The following is a 7,839-nucleotide window of genomic DNA, read 5'->3' on the forward strand; positions in this document are numbered from 1 at the left end:
ATTTGTAGGGATAATTGCAGAAGAGCATCTTACATGGGCACGAGATTTGAAGGATGCCCAAAGCCCCTCTGCCTGCTCCCTTTCACTCCCAGCCAGGGCCCCTCCAGCCTGTGCCCACCACTTCCCCTGTATGGCCCCTAGGAGCCCCCTCATTGTGGACCCCATCCCATCTGTCTCCCAGGCTGAGTGATACCTTATCACTCACAGGGAAGAGAGTCCTGGGCTTTCAGGCCTATGTGGAGAAGGGAGGCTCCTAGGGGAGTCTAGGGGAGGTGAGAGAGGAGCTGCCGGGGGCTGGGAAGACTTCACTGAGGTGTCCCAGGGGCCAACTCTGCCACCAACTTGAAGATGGGTATACCCCTCCGCTAGACCTGAATCTTCCCATCAGTAAGTGGGGTCAGCTCTCCACAGCACATGCGCTCCCATCATCCCTGCAGCCCAGGTCACCAGTGGCATGGGCTTCTCCCACGACAGACAAAGCAGGAAAAGGCTGAGCACGCCCCACCATCCCCATAGGGGCCCCCCGATACACAGAAGGGTAAAGAGAGGCCCCTTGATGGACAGTGGCCTAGTCAAGGTCATGCGGAGCCAGTGAGGGGCTGAGCCCCTGATTCAGGCTGCAACTCCTACTGCTGTGACCAGGGTCTGCTGCCCTTCCCCTCACTCCGATCTGGAGATTTTCTTGGGAGACGAAGCTTAAAGAGACCCAAACCCTCCTCTCTGCCTCCAAACCTCACAGCTCTGGAGTGCGTCAGGGAGAGAGGAGGGGGCAGGCTGCCCTGGGGGCCATCAGGACTCAGAGGAGAGAGGAGCAGCCCCATGTTGAGAGGCTCTGCTGCCATTGCTGTGTGACCCTGGGCCAACCCAGTGGTCTCTGGACTCTGTTTCTCCATCTCCCAGGAGAGGTAATGGAGAGAAGGCCCATGCAGGACAGACAGGAGCTGCTGAGTGGAGCGTGGTGGGGACTTCTCCTCTATCCCAGTCCCAGGGAGCTCCTTTGCCCAACTGCACCTCCCATGCCCAGCTCCCCTCTGCCCTGCTGGGGCCCACCCCGCTGGCCCCACCCAGGCCTAGACCAAAGCTACCAACTGACAGATCACCATGACAATGCTGCCTTCTCCCTCCACAGCTCCTGCTGGGGTCGGGAACACTAAGGACCCCCTTTCGTGGTAGTCCCTAAGCACCTCTTGACCTGCCAGTGTCTCTCTGGGGCACCTCACCCTCCCCTGCCTGCCCAGGCCAGATGTCCAAGCTGTTGGCACCAGGGCTGGTCAGGGACTGGCCAGTAGGCACAGGGAGGAGTAGGTGAGCTGTCCAAGGGAGGGAAAGGGGAGCCCAGGCTGGCAGACATGTACCCACCTCCCTTCAGGAGGCCAATGAGGGCTCTGGAGGGGCTGGCACTGGGTGCACAGTAGGACAAAGCATCTGTGGCTGTTTCTACCCAGGGCCTCACACCAATCCTTACTTCTCTAAGCCTCAGCATTCTCATCTGAGAAGTGGGGGTGATGGTTCTCCCAGGGTGGTGGAGGATTAGTGAAATCATGGCTATGAAGCCTAGCACAGAGCCTGGCGCTCGGGGACGAGTCTCCCCTCCTGCAGCAATGCCCCGGAGAACATCTCTCTCACCCAAGCCACCAAGCATCCGCACCAGCCATCTGAGCAGCCCTCCTGCATGCCTGAGTGTGCATTGGCAGGCTGAAAGGGGGCTCTAAGCGGGGGGTGGGGGGACCAGGGGTGCAGAGGGAGGGGCAGGGGCCACACCCCAGAGCTACTTCCCACCTGCTCCCCAGCCTATGTGTCCCCACACAGAACAGTGGTCTTAGAATCAGGCAAAACCCATCCATTCAGATCCAGCCTGTTTCCAGCCAGACACTTCCCCTTGCTGAGCCTCAGTTTCCCCTTCTGTAAATGAGAGCCATCTATGTCCCAGGTCTTCCAGGTTCACCACAGGGACCCTGCGTTGGGCCACAGGGGCAGGACTGCTCAAGACCTTTGGGAGTGGGGGGCCAGGACTCAGAGCAAGCCAGAGTGTGAGCCCACCCCTGCTCCCCATGCTGCTCCCCACGCTGCACCCCACCCACCACCCCGTGAGCGCCGGTGTGCGCGCCTGCAGGAGCGCGCGTGTGTGACTCAAGGTCTATTCATAGCCGAGCTCCACCAGCTGCAGCGTCACAAGCAGAGGGGCCTCAGCCCATATTATTATTTCAATTACCATCTGAATTAAAAGTTTGAGCAGCGATCAGCCCACGTAGCGAGGGGATGAGGGAGCAGGAGAAAAATAAAGATGAAAAGGAGAAGAAGGGCTGTGCCTGGCGATCCCCCACACCCCAAGGAGGGCTGAGTCCGCAGAGGAGGTTTAAAGGTTACACCAACCCCCAGGATTCCCGCCTGCCCCTTGCTCAGGACCCAGAGTCCTCCCATCGTAGGGAGGAGTGCTTTGCGACGGCAGCCCAACCACAGCCACTCTGGAAATAGATCGTTCAACTCGGGTTCACATGGATGGGTGAACACTGCTCGGAGAGGGTGAGGGACTGACCTAAGGTCACACAGAGAGCCACCCACGGCAACTGTCTCCAAGACCCTCTCCTGCCGGCCTGGTCCCACTGACCTCACCAGGCTCTGTAACACATGCGCCATTTCCCTTCTGCTCCCCTCTCCCTGCGCCCTCGCCTGAAGCCAGCTCTCTCTCAGTCCCCTGCATCCCCGACTCCATACCTCATGCTACCGGCAGCCCAAAGGCCCCTCCTCATTCACTGGTACAGGGGACAGAGCCCTGGGCCAGGAGGTAGGCAGTCTGGCCCTAATCTAACTCTCTGGGCACCTACAGGCAGATCACCCCTTGTCTCTGAGCCTCAGTCTTCCCACCTATGAAATGAGTTCTCCCCTAAGATACATGGCAGTATCTGTCTTCAGAACAGAGCCCCCAAAAGGAGCCAGACTCCCTGAGGGGGTGTCACGCTGTGGGGGCGACTAGACCATCTCCTGGCAAACCCCAGCCTAGGGGAGGAAGTTTTCCACTCTTTCCCCAGGGAAGGCCCAGAGACAGCCCCGAGAACCAGACTAGTTTGAACTCGAACCCGGGCTCCTCTGCTTCTTTGCTGTGTAACCTTGGACAAATCACTAAGATGCTCTGAGCCAGGCTCTCCCTTCTGTAACACAGGGACCTCAAATCAACATTGCTGTGGAGAATTCAATGGGAATTTGCAAAAGCTCCTAGCCCAGTGCCTGGTGAGCAAATGTGTTTCCTCACTAGGAAGCCGGGAAGTGTTGAGCACTATTTCCCAGCTCCTCTTTGGGAAATACCAAAGGCTCCTCGGATTTTGAAAGTGGGGATGACATTCAGCCTCACCTGTAAAGCAGGAGTCACCTGGCAGATGCTTATCTGGCTCTGCTTGAATACCTCTGGGATTGGGGAGCTCACTAACTCACAAAACATCCACAGCTGCTCCCTTTTTCTCCACCTCCAGCTCTGGGAATTTTCTAGAATGGAGCATAAGCTTCCAGTTTAACCCCAAATCCAACCTGTCCTTGCCTGGGACTGCCTGAAACTGGCTTTAAAATGAGACTGAAAGGAGTTCTTCAAAGAGACCAATTGAGGGAGGGGATTCATGCCCAGGGACAGTGGGGGTGAGGGGATCTGGAGAGAAGGGAGGTGGCTGAAGTCAGAGCTGGGCTCTCAAAGCTCCTGGGTCCTTGTCTGGGCTTGCCACAAAGTTCCACAGGGACATCTGTCTGTCTGCTTCCAGGTGGGGCTGGGAGCCCAGCAGTCCTGGATTCAGGTCCTGGCTCTGCTTCCTCCACCCCAAACCATCACTGTGACCCTGGTGGGTCCACTTCCCCCACAGCCCCAAGGCATCAGAGCAGGGATGTAAGCGCCAAACCTTCTGTCTGAATCCAGGCACCCTCCCACTCCACCTTGTCCACCCCCAGCCCTGCATGCTGGGAGCCACGGGCCCCTGAGTGTCTGTGGTTTCAGGGTCAGAGGCCCTATTTCTATCCCTGTCTCCTGCTTTCATAGCTGCTGCCTTTGAGGATTCTGTCATCCCCATTTTACAGGTGGGTAGATGGAGTCATGAGGCAGTGAAGCCACTTGATCAAGGTCACAGAGGATGATTAGAAACCGAGGACTCCCTCCTCTGGACCCAGGAGAGCCGCAGAACTTAAGGGAACCTTCTTTCAGGAAAATCGCCAAGATGTGGCCGACCGTTCTCTATACAGATGTGGACTCCGCATGGGGCAGGGGGCTGCCCAAAGTCACACAGTAAGGCACTGACAAGCCAGGGTCCTGAACCACACCTCCCTGCACCTGGGCTGCACCCAGACAGCGGACTGGCAACATGGAATGACTATCTGCCCCGGTCCTGGGATCTCCCCAAGACTGGAGCCTATATCCTGCCTCTATCCCCTGCTTGGCTGCCCCAGGAGCCCCCCAACACCTAGGACTGAGGTGGGAAGAGTGAGTAGGTAGACAGGAAAGAAAGCTGAGGGCTGGCCACTTGCCCCTGGCCCTCTTGCCCTCCCCTCCGGCTCTTCTCGTGCAGGGGGAGCGGCGGCGGTGGTGATGTAATGCACTCGGCTTTCGTCCCGGTGCCAATCTCAGAAGAGAGACGACAGATTGCGTGAGCCAAATTTGGCATCCTAGGGGGAGAGGCATGAAAAGTGGAGACGTGGAGGAGCAGAGAGGAGCCTGGGGTGGTGCAGGAGAAGCCCCCTGCCCTGCAGCCCCGAGGTGTCTTCCCTCCCTCCCCTCAGGGCCCCCATCTCTTCCCCAGCCCACCTGGCCCTGGGGCCTCCCCTCCTCACTCTGAGAGGCCAGCTGGGCTGCTCCCCGGCCCCTTGAGCAGCCCAGCGCTGCCAGGCCTACCCGCCACCCCCACCCCACACTGCTCCAGCTCTGTTTCCCACCGCCGCTAGTTTCCTGGTTACCATGTTGCTGGTTGTCATGTCGCTTACATGTCCTCGTGACTCAGTGGTCCCCGCAGAGGGGCCCCCTCCTCCTCACACCCCCCTTAGCACTCGCCCCCGCCTCCCCCAGATCCACATTAAGAAGCAGCCCGCCCTGTAAGCCTACACTGTTCCTCCTCCCCTTCCCTCTTATCCTGAGCTAAGACATCTCACAGCAGCTCCCAGAGCTACTTCATTCTCTCTTTCGCAAATGTCTACGAACCTACTATGCTCCAGGCTCGCACACACGGCTTTCACAGACCTGACACAGTCTGCAAAGTGCTTAACACCCCGATGAAGGTGGTAGTGTCATCCCTATTCTCCAGTTGAAGAAGCTGAGGGTCAGAGAGGTCAGGCCGCCCACCCAAGGTCACCCAGCAGAAACTCAACCAGCTCTGTCTGGAATCCGCGCCACTCCAGAGGATTTTCTGAGAAGAGCTTTCTGTTCAAGGGTAACCAAGGGGCCATGAATAGTACCCCAGACTCCCTTCTAATCCTGGACTCTCTTCCTTGGTAGTTCTCTATTTCCACCATCTTCCCATCGCCCCACGCCCACCTCCACCCACTAGCTGTTCATCTCTCCTAAGGTAAAGTGAGTCCTTACTCCCATCTGCCCAGCGCTTTCCCCAGCCTGTGAATAACCCTCTGCTCATTGAGCCCAGGGCCCTCCTTGGAGGTCACTGGGGCAGGGAGTGACGTTCCCATACCACAGACGTGGAAGCTGGCAGTTGGGAGGAGAGTGACCAGCCCAGGGGACTGCTCTCCCCGCCAGCTAAGCTAATTTCTGGAAGGTTGAATGGAGCACATATGACACCCGCTGCCCAGTGTGGAAAACCCCAGAAAGAGTCCTTCCTCCCAATGAGAATGGAGTGGAATGTTCTGGGCTCAGTCCTTCCAACTCCAGTTGGGATATGGGTCAGCTCAGTGGCCAACAGTCTCTGTTCCCTCCCACCACGCTCACTCATCTCTTACCCCGGCTGCCCTGGTCCACCTTTGGCTCCTGTCATCATAGTCCAAGCCAGGGCCACAGTGAGACTCTTGGGACCCGAAAGTCCTAATAAGGCCTGAAGCCATGGAGGTCATCGGACTGGACGTAGGGGAGAAGGGGAGTAGATGTTATACACACACACACACACACACACTCGGCTCCAGCCCTTCTCTGGGCCTCCCTTCCTGAGTTCCCCACTTCCCCCAAATCTGCTGCTGGACATTCTACTGCTCTTGAAGCCCTGCTCTGTCAGCTGGCCAGGCTGCCCTGGCTCGAGCCACCCCCCACACCACCCAGCTTGCACCCCCCACCTCCCCGCATCCTCTCCATCCTGAGGCCGGAACACTGGGGGCAAAAGTGCGGGTGGGGGGCAGGAAGGCTGACACTGGTCGGGGGACATTTGGCAGATTGCAGGGGAAGTTCTCCCTGTGCGAGCCTCATTCAGACCTCTCTTGCCTTGGGGTGCTCCCTGCACGCGGTGGAAAAAGCAGTCTCTGCCTCCCTCCCCAGCCTCAGTTTCTATCACTGTGAATGTGACAGAAATACTCCTCTACCAATCCCTGCCCCCTCGCCCTGGTGTCGTGTGGCACAAAGTAGGTGCTCAAAACATAAGAAGTGAGATTTCGTTCTTCCTCAGATCACAGGGACATTTGCAACGATGCTGCAGCTAGGGAGGCGGAAAGGCAGCACCCCCCCCCACCTTGGCACAAGTCACCTGCCTTGAAGCTCCCTGGCATGACAACTGGGGTGGGTGGAGGCAGGGAAAGGTCACGGCCGGGGCAGGAGGTCAAGATCCCTTCCACCCACCATTCTCCCCTTCCAGGACACAACCCAGACCGAGACGCTCCCAGACGGACAGACGGACAGAGCCCGCCCGCTCCCGGGAAGTCACGGGACCGCGCCAAACGCGCGCGGCGCCGGGCAGCGGGGACCCGGCTCGGGATCAGGTGCGGAGCGGGCGGGGCCGCAGCGGCGGCCCCGGGACACACAGACACTCAAGCGGCGGTACAGACTGACGGAAAGCGCCCGCGGTGGGCGAGCGCGGCTTACCGCTGGGCGGAGGGTCCGACGAGAGTCCGGGAGGCGGCGAGCGGGCGCTACATCCCACGGCGCGATCCGGCGGGCGGCGTCCCGGGCGCGGAGAGGGGAGTCCCGGCGTCCCCTGCCCGCGAACTCGGCCGGCCGGCCGGCCCGCGCCCCCCTCCCCGGCTGCCGCTCCGTCTGCGCCTGGGTCTCGGGGTCTTCCCGCGTCCGGGCCGTCCCGCGCCGCTCCCCGCGGGCCGCCCAACTTTCAGCGCTGCCTCGCGCCGCGCCCTCGGCGCCGCCTCGGCGTCAGCATCGTCGGGCCCGGCCCGGCTCAGAGCGCGGGGGTCCGGGGGCCCGGGGCGCCCTGCCGCCCGCGCCCCCCACCCCCGCCGCAAGCGCCCTCCCCGCCGCCGTCACCCCCGCCCGCTCGCGCGCTCTGCCCCCGGCCCTGCGCTCCGCTCCCGGCCCCGCTGCGCTCAGCTCCGGTCCCGCGACCCCTCGGCCTCCGGGCCCGGGGTCGCCCTCCCCGCCCCCGCCGGCCGGGCTATGCGGCCACCTCTCCGCCCGCTCCCGCGCCTCTCTCCCGCCGCCGGGATCTCCGCCGCGCTCGCGTCCCGGGGCCTCTCCCGGCCTCCCTGCCTCCCGCGGCCCCGCTCGCCCTCTGCCCGTGGGGTCTCCCGTCTCCGTCGCGGTCGCCCGCCGGCCTCCTCCCGCCTCCCTCCGCCCGCGCTGCCTCTCTCCCTGCGCGTCTCTGCCCGTCTCCCTCCCGGTCTCGGTCCTCCTCTGTCTCTCCCCCTCCCACTCTCCGTGCGGCCCCCTCTGTCTCGGACCCCGGCCCCCGCCTCGGCCGCGTCCCCGGCTCGCCCGGGAGCCCGAGCTCC

At 61.3% G+C, this 7,839-nt stretch overlaps 1 protein-coding gene across 1 annotated transcript in view; it reads right to left on the bottom strand.

The window, feature by feature from the left end:
• KCNJ4 (potassium inwardly rectifying channel subfamily J member 4) overlaps positions 1-7,206 on the bottom strand; it is a 28,534-nt gene extending 21,328 nt beyond the window's left edge. Inside the window, exon 1 of the mRNA XM_032266609.1 lies at positions 6,983-7,206. The gene's annotated coding sequence lies outside the window, so the exon portion shown is untranslated. The remainder of the gene's footprint in view (positions 1-6,982) is intronic.
• Positions 7,207-7,839: the final 633 nt, after the last annotated feature.

The sequence above is a fragment of the Sapajus apella genome, unplaced genomic scaffold (genome assembly GCF_009761245.1).
Source record: "Sapajus apella isolate SASKATOON/1434 unplaced genomic scaffold, GSC_monkey_1.0 scaffold160, whole genome shotgun sequence".
Taxonomy (NCBI): Eukaryota; Metazoa; Chordata; class Mammalia; order Primates; family Cebidae; genus Sapajus; species Sapajus apella.